Genomic DNA, 7,686 nt, shown 5'->3' with positions numbered 1-7,686 from the left:
GGACTCATGATCTCAGGGTTGTGAGTTCAAGCCCCATGTTGGGTGTGGAGATCACTTAAAAAGTAAAATCTTAAAAAAAAAAAAAAAGAAAAAGAAAAGAAAAGAAAGAAAAAGAAAAAAAAGGAAGAAGGCAGGAGAAGAGACAAAGACAAAGACAAATTGGTCAGTGTCATAGTTTTCCCTGAGTCTCTTCCAGAGAAGTTTCAGTTCATCGTGGTGATGTCCCTAAAGGAAAACTGATAGGTTCAGGGACACGAGTTCCCAGACTGCGGGGACAGAAGACCCGGATGCAATTCTCCCCCACCCTTCTAATCAACCGTTTGTCAGGTAATGTGAGACGGGGAGCAAAAGGACCTCATCCCTCTCTTCGGGAACATCCTTCATCTTGGCCCAGGAGAACCCAGGCATCCCATTGGCTCTCGGGGCAAGCCCCGCCCCTTCCGGCAAGGCCTTCTCTTCCGGCGTGAAGGGCCTCCACTGCCTGCCCGGCGAGACGCTCCTTGCCTTCTCCTCCCTGGGAGTCCCTCACGAGACTCTGCTCCTCTGAAGGGAGGCTGGCGTCTCCCTGACGCACGCGTTTGCTTCAAGATTTACATTTTCGATTTCCTTGCCCGTTTTTCGACCGCATACATGAAAGAGAATTGCAAACGCCCAGAAAACTCACAGGCCTCCTTAGGCACCTGCAGCTCCACCGAGCGAACGGGCTCCAATGCGCGCCCAGAAGAGGATGAAGACACGAGGTGGGATAACCTGCAACTTTTCTGGCCGAAGTATTCCGGACTTTATTTCCTCTCCATGCGGGAGTAGCGCCCAGCTCGCAGGGCCATCCGGAAGGCCGTCAGGCACAGCCTCCTGCCTTCCTCGCGCTGAGCGGCGCAGGGAGCCCACTTGGGTCTCACCCACGCGGAGAGAAGGTTGGGGAAGGAGGGGCAGGGGCAGCAGCCGGTGCCCAGGGTCTGGCCGGTGGCGGGCACTAGACAGTCCATGCCCCACCCACACCCCCCGTGGCCCTCTTGTCTGACCCTTCCTCTGTTCCACCCGCCTTCGCCGCCTGTTCCCTTTCGGCTAGAACCTACGGGGTGTCCCCCCCACCCACCCCTTCTCCGCTTTCGGACTAGCTGCCAGCTTTCGAAAAATAGCGCACATTTAAGTGTTAATTTCCAAAGCGATGCAAACCCTGCGCAGTCATTTCCTTTTTTTTTTTTTTCCTCCAGATGGGAGAACACATGTGCAAGGAATCTCAGGGCCAGCCCTAAAATAAGATGTGGAAGGTGAGGGCACTTAATGATCACAAGTAGGCCAGGGCTTCGGGGCCCACTAGAAGGCAACTTGCGGGGGGGATAGGTGAAGTCCGGGGCTTCCGGGCTGGATGATGTTTGTCTGTGGACCACTGGGGACTAAAAGGCATAGGCTCATGTCAGCTGACTGCACAGTGCTCTACGGTTTCTTCTTTAGCCACTGATTTTTTTTTTTTTTAACGTTTATTTATTTTTGAGACAGAGACAGAGCACGAACGGGGGAGGGTCAGAAGAGAGGGAGACACGGAATCCGAAACAGGCTCCAGGCTCTGAGCCGTCAGCACAGAGCCCGACGCGGGGCTCGAACTCACGGACCGCGGGATCGTGACCTGAGCCGAAGTCGGCCGCTTAACGGACTGAGCCACCCAGGCGCCCCAAGCCCCTCATTTTCAAACCACCCAACCCAGAATAATAGGAGAGTGGCACTGTGAGCTTTCAAGTTCACATCGCTTTGCCTAACAAGACCCACAGCTGTTCCCACCGCCACTCCTACCCCTTGTCGCTGGAGGTGGAAAACCCCGTCCCTTAGAACAGTTACCTCCCGGGGCACCTGGGTGGCTTGGTCGGTTAGGCGTTCACCTTCGGTCAGGTCATGATCCCGTAGTTCACGAGTTTGAGGCCCCAGGGTCAGGTTCTCTGCTGACAGTTCAGAGCCTGGAGCCTGCCTTGGATTCTGTCTCTCTCCCTCTCCCCTACTCACGATCTTTCTCTCTTTTTCTCTCCAAAATAAATAAACATTTGAAAAAAATAACAACTTTCTTCTCTCAGATGCCCTACCTTCTTTTATTGAGAGAAGTCTGAACTACAATAAATCAAATTTTTTCCGTGTCTTCCAACTTTCGCGTACGAGAGAGTGGGCCACGTTATGATTCCCCCAGAGCTTAAATGACACACTTCTATTTTTTGCTTTTTATTTCAAGGGAGGACCCTATTTGGCCATCTTCATCCTCTGGGCAGGGACAGAAGAAAAGATCCTCCTCTCCAATTCTTTTCCCTGTTGGATACAGTCTTCCTGAATGTGCCACAGGATGTATATGACAGAAATATCTTCCCAAGAATGGAATTCAAGCTCTGACTCCCATACTCTTAGAGGCTACTGGCTTGGCTGTAGTCCTCCTTGAACAGGGCTTCAGGAGACAGTTAGCAAGAGCCTGGGTCTGTCTGATTGTGTGAGAGTTGGGGTGCGTGGTTTGCGCTATACCAAGATCTCACCAGTACAGTAAGTTTGGAAACAGGAAGGTTAAAGAGAAGGGAATTCTGGACAAGGACTCTGCTCTCCTCCCTAAGACAATTCACAGTGATCTTCCGTTTTGGCCCACTTACACACCGTTCGTGGATCCCAATTTAGCTCAAACTTCTTACCCTTCAACCCAGCCTCTAAAAATAAGAACATCTGGGAATACCAAGGCAGGGCGGTAGGGACAACAACTTCATGGGCTCTCTCCCTCTCCCAACCTTGTAACTTTTATTGCTTTACAGTTCATTGTCTCACTCTTTCACCGCCCACCACCATCCTTTTGTTCACACAGGAACTGTGGGAAACTCCACCGGGGGCGGGGGGGGGGGGGGGTGATTCACGATCTTTTGGAACGACTGCTGAGCATTGAGAGTCTCAATGAAATACCCGGCTGGGAATATCAACTCCCCCTTTAATATTCTCTTCTTCTGGTTCAATATGGAGTAATTTCAAGGCTCACCACAGCTAGGGCTTGAAGTCTTTCTTTGACTATTGTCCAGTCTATTGTGCATTCCCTGGAACAATCTGGAGATGAGAGCCAGGTAGCAACAATGCAGCATGTCTCTGGGACCAAATGATAATTGGAAAATCCCAGTAAGTCCATTCCCTCTGGCCCTTAGTTCACATATGGCCAGCACATTAGAGACCTTGTCCAAAAGACCAGTTTGGGACATAGAGTGGGGGTGATTTCTGTCATTAACTCAGACTATCTTCCCTCAAATAATCGAGCAATCAGGGCTCGGTGTGCCTTGGCTCCATTGCCGGTTTGGCCATGTCACTGGTTTTAACCCAACCTGATGTCCCTTCTAGAATGGTCCATACTCAAGGAGATAAAGTAGCTGTCTTTATGAGTGATTGCTTCCAGACTCAACGAAGAGAAACTCATGTGTTTGAAATGCCCGCCATCCTTCTCCATTTCACCATAAAGTAGCCAATTTAATTTTGCACAATACTGTTTGATAACAACCATGTGTGTGTCTCTGTATTTATATGCTCAGGAAAGGACCTACTAGGTCAGTGTGAGATAATTTCACAAGAAAAATGGAACCAGATGTGACTCCTTTTTATTTGGCTCTTCAAACTCGAGCAACCTAATTCCCAGGGTCAGTCGTTACTCGGGTTTTCAGTTACCTTGCAGAAGGGGATCCTTTTTCCCTACAGTGTTTTCTTTTCCAAGGCACCTGACACGCAGGAGTGGGCAAAAGATTTCAGAGAGCTGGTCCTCAGCCTAGAACTTTGCAACATTTGCAGGTTAGTGATTCAGTGGGATAGAAGTTTCCTCTTTTGGAATAGAACATGTCTGTCCAGTAGTAGGCTTATCCATTTAAACTATTAAACTATTCTTTTAACGACTCAGTATATACAAGCAGTGTGGGCCTGAAATCCAAGGTCACATAGTGCTAGGATGACTCATTCAAAACTCCAAAGCACAGGAGTTGGGCAGAACTGACATCAGAGAAAGGCAGACTTTTCTCTCTTTTCATCTTATTTCCTTTTCCTTTTATTCCCGTCTCGGTACTGGTCAGCCTATCACGTACACTGGTACAGTATACAAAGGTGCTCAGCCAGAGGAGTGAGTGGGGGCTGAAATCCAGCCCATGCTATGCTTGCTAAGCTATGTATCCCAGCATGGGGCATAGCTACCTGGAAGAAGAGACACCTCTCTCCCCCATCCCCCAAGCGGGCTTATTGGTCACCAAGTTGGCACCCTTGGGGCTGCATCTGTCCGGAAGGAGAGCGTTTTTCTAAGAGACTGTATGCGCTATGGTGCCCTTGTATGCTAGCGATAGCCTGAAAGAGGAATACGCAAACACCAGAATGTGTCATCTACTCATACCTGCTCACACAAGTGCTTTTCTTTTTTTTTTTTCATTTTTTTTCAACGTTTATTTATTTTTGGGACAGAGAGAGACAGAGCATGAACAGAGGAGGGGCAGAGAGAGAGGGAGACACAGAATCGGAAACATGCTCCAGGCTCTGAGCCATCAGCCCAGAGCCCGACGCGGGGCTCGAACTCACGGACCGCGAGATCGTGACCTGGCTGAAGTCGGACGCTTAACCGAGTGCGCCACCCAGGCGCCCCCGCAAGTGCTTTTCAATAGGCCACATTCCTGTATTCTGCCCCGTCCGTGGGAGACAGTGTAAGTCACCAGGAGAGGCTTTAGACCCGAGACGGTAGATATGTGACATGTGAGCCACTGCTACTCCTATGGCAGACATCACTAATCAATTCCAGAATTCTTTCACTCTGAGCCCAAACTGGTCTCACAACCCTCCACTCAGCGAAACCTCCTTCTCAGTCTCTACCAACTGAACAGAGTTGACAGGCAAGAGTAAACCTATCTGCCGTCCGTCTCAGCTAGCAACCGCTACAATAATGCTGCATAACAAACCACCCCCCTCCCCAAAAAAAACCCCAGCAGCTTAAAGCTAGAATCATTTATTCTTGCTCGTTCACCTTGGCGGCACCTAGGATTTGGCAGATCTACGAAATATCGGGCAGGCTGGGCGTGCTCTGCTTCAAGCTGCAGTCTAGCTTGGTTCTTGCTATGGTTTGGGCTCAGGGCTGCTCAGTGTGTTTCTTTTCTGGGGACCCTGCTAAAGCGTCAGCAGTGCAGCCAGAGAATACTCTTCTCATGTTGAGATTAGGGGCGTACAAGGGAAAGACCAGCCACACGAGCAAGTCTTTAGTCTCTGCGTATGTCAGATCCACTAACATTTCGCTGGTAAAACGAGCGATGCGACTGAGCCCAAAATTAAGGAGCAGGAAGTATGCCCCTCCTACTATAGGACCAAGGCAAGGGTGAAGGGTTATGACCAAGCGTTTGGGGGCCACCACACCATCTCTGTCCTAGGCGAGGGGGCAGGCGTCGTGCCAAACCACCTTTAATGTGACGTCCCCTACTTGGCTGGTGCTCCCTTCATATCATTGTTAAACTCATTTTCCCTAGCCAGACAATCAACTTCTTGGCTCAGGTGGGTGGATAACAGGGAAGGGTGAACCTCAGAGCCCGAGATGCAGAGATAGAGTGGTTCTTTATATAGCCTGGCCAGCGAACCCAGTGATTAGTGGTCATTAAGTTGGATCTGAGACGGGTCCTTGCTCTAGGAAATGGTACATGAAACCAAGTGAGAGGGCCAGGTGGCTTCAGGGAGTCTGGGCTTCCGGGTATGTGATTTGGAAGAAATAAGAGTAGAGGAGAAAGGGCAGAAGTGAGGGTGGCCTAGAGGTGCCCCGGTTAGAAGTAAGCACGGGCATGGAAACCACTGCTGATTGGACAGGGCTTTTCATTTTCCCTCATCAAAAGTAAAACATCCCTCTAGGCCACACCATCTTATCCCCATCATCAAAGGTTAACCCAGGAAATTACAGAGCCCGTTCCCTCCAGGAGTTCGTGATCTGAGACACACAGGCCACAACTCTAGGGAGGAAACTGTAGACAGAGAACCAAGACGGTGTGAAGCAGACAAGTGGGAAAGGGAGTTACAACTGTGGATAAGAGAAAGCAGGGGTCAATCCAGGCAGGCTCCCTGGAGGAATGGGCGCTCGGGAGCTCCTCGTGGAAGGGAGTAGTGTCATCCCAGAAGGATGGCACGATTCGACAGAGGCGATGGGAGTAGAAACGGGGTGTGGGGAGAGTATCTACTGCTGAACAAGCTGAGGGGAGGGGACAGGCAAGGAGGGTGGGCTGCACAGGAAGGTGTGTGAGTGGTCGTTCACCTAGCTCAGTTGGAGGTCAAGAGCTTTGCACCAGCTGCTTTTTTTTTTTTTTTTAATACAATAGTCGATGTACAAAGGAAAAGGGTGGTGACATGAGCTGTGGCCTCCCAATCAGGCATCTTAATAAAAGGAATTAGGAAGAGGAGTGATCACCAAGTCTATGAGGTATCACTTGCTTTCAAGACAATGCAGACACTGCATTGCTTTGTCGGCCCAGCAGCAACTCCTGGACGCGATGGCCAATCGGGCTGTGAAGGTTTGGGCCATCCAGAAAGCCGATGTGACCTCATTTTCCACATTGTGCCAGAGAGTGTGTTTCCTAAAGCAGCCAAGGCCCTGGGGGATGTGCTTTTATCAGACGGGCCCCGGGTTTTTCCCTGTGCGCTGCAAAGTCCTGGCATGTTTTCCTTTGGAGAGAAGTAAAGTGTTAGTGGCAGCCAAGGGGAGGCTGAGAGAAATTGGCTCTTCCCTTTCAAGCCAGGTTAACCGAGTGTGGTGTGTAGGCAGGTCGCTCATTGATTTTTTCCCTCTCTTCTCCAGAGAGCACTGCCATAGTTACATGGATAAAAGCCGGGGAATAAAGACAGAATTGAATGGTCCAGGTTGAAAGAAAACGTTTGAAACAGGCTAGAAGCCCCCAGTCGGGGGTTGGTGTGTGAGATGGAATGTGTGCTACCTGAGGAAGATGCCCAGCGCTGTGTAGACGCCGTTGAGAGGGAGGGGGAGGTGGTGTAATTCCCATTCCTTCCAAAAGCCGAAAGGAAACCACTTGCTTTTGTCTTCCTTTTGTGTTTCTTGCAGCCCGTACCCGCTGTCGTGCAAGCTCGAGCTTAGAATTTCTTAAGAGCATTGAGGGTTTCGCCCCTACCATGTCAAGCTCAACACGACCCACGCTCAAATCTCATCGTTTGGCAGACAACTGGCTCAAAATCACCACGGAGGGCCTATCAACGCTAGGACGGGTTGGTGGAAAGAAAGCCATGTCACCTGAATGTGTGGCACGGCCTGCTCTGGGCCCCTGGGGACCATTTGGGAAGACTCGCCTCCCAGTCCAGAGGTTCAGGGAAGCCAATTCATCTTTGGTAAAAAAAAAAAGAAAAAAAAAAGAAAAGATAAGAAAAAGAAAGCAGAGGAGAAATGGCAAGGTTGCAAAATGAGAAACATCCATTCACAGCCACAAATACTCTCGGGAGTGCCTATCCTGTGCCAAAGAGTATGCTCCATAATGCAAAGAACCAAATCCATTTTAGCCACTTTTCACGAGAACCTCAAGAGAGAAGATTAACAAAAGGAAACAAAATGAATGGGTGAACTAAGTTTTCTTTCCAGGTCAAAGGACTAAGGGCTTTGAGTGGGATCCATGAGAAGAGAGAGAATTCTGTATATAAGATTTTGTGACCCCTGTAGCCCTGTGTCACTTCTGGAAAACA

General features: G+C 49.8%; 1 long non-coding RNA gene across 1 annotated transcript; it reads left to right on the top strand.

Moving 5' to 3' along the window:
• Positions 1 to 455: 455 nt before the first annotated feature.
• LOC128313489 (uncharacterized) lies at positions 456 to 7,288 on the top strand. Its single transcript, XR_008294278.1, has 4 exons — positions 456 to 740; positions 1,215 to 1,271; positions 2,219 to 3,786; positions 7,058 to 7,288. It is a non-coding gene; the product is annotated as an uncharacterized LOC128313489 (long non-coding RNA).
• The last annotated feature ends 398 nt before the right edge of the window (positions 7,289 to 7,686 follow it).

The sequence above is a fragment of the Acinonyx jubatus genome, chromosome E1 (genome assembly GCF_027475565.1).
Source record: "Acinonyx jubatus isolate Ajub_Pintada_27869175 chromosome E1, VMU_Ajub_asm_v1.0, whole genome shotgun sequence".
In the NCBI taxonomy this organism is placed as follows: domain Eukaryota; kingdom Metazoa; phylum Chordata; class Mammalia; order Carnivora; family Felidae; genus Acinonyx; species Acinonyx jubatus.
The sequence above is the reverse complement of the archived record's forward strand: the minus strand, read 5'-3'. Positions and strand labels throughout refer to the sequence as shown.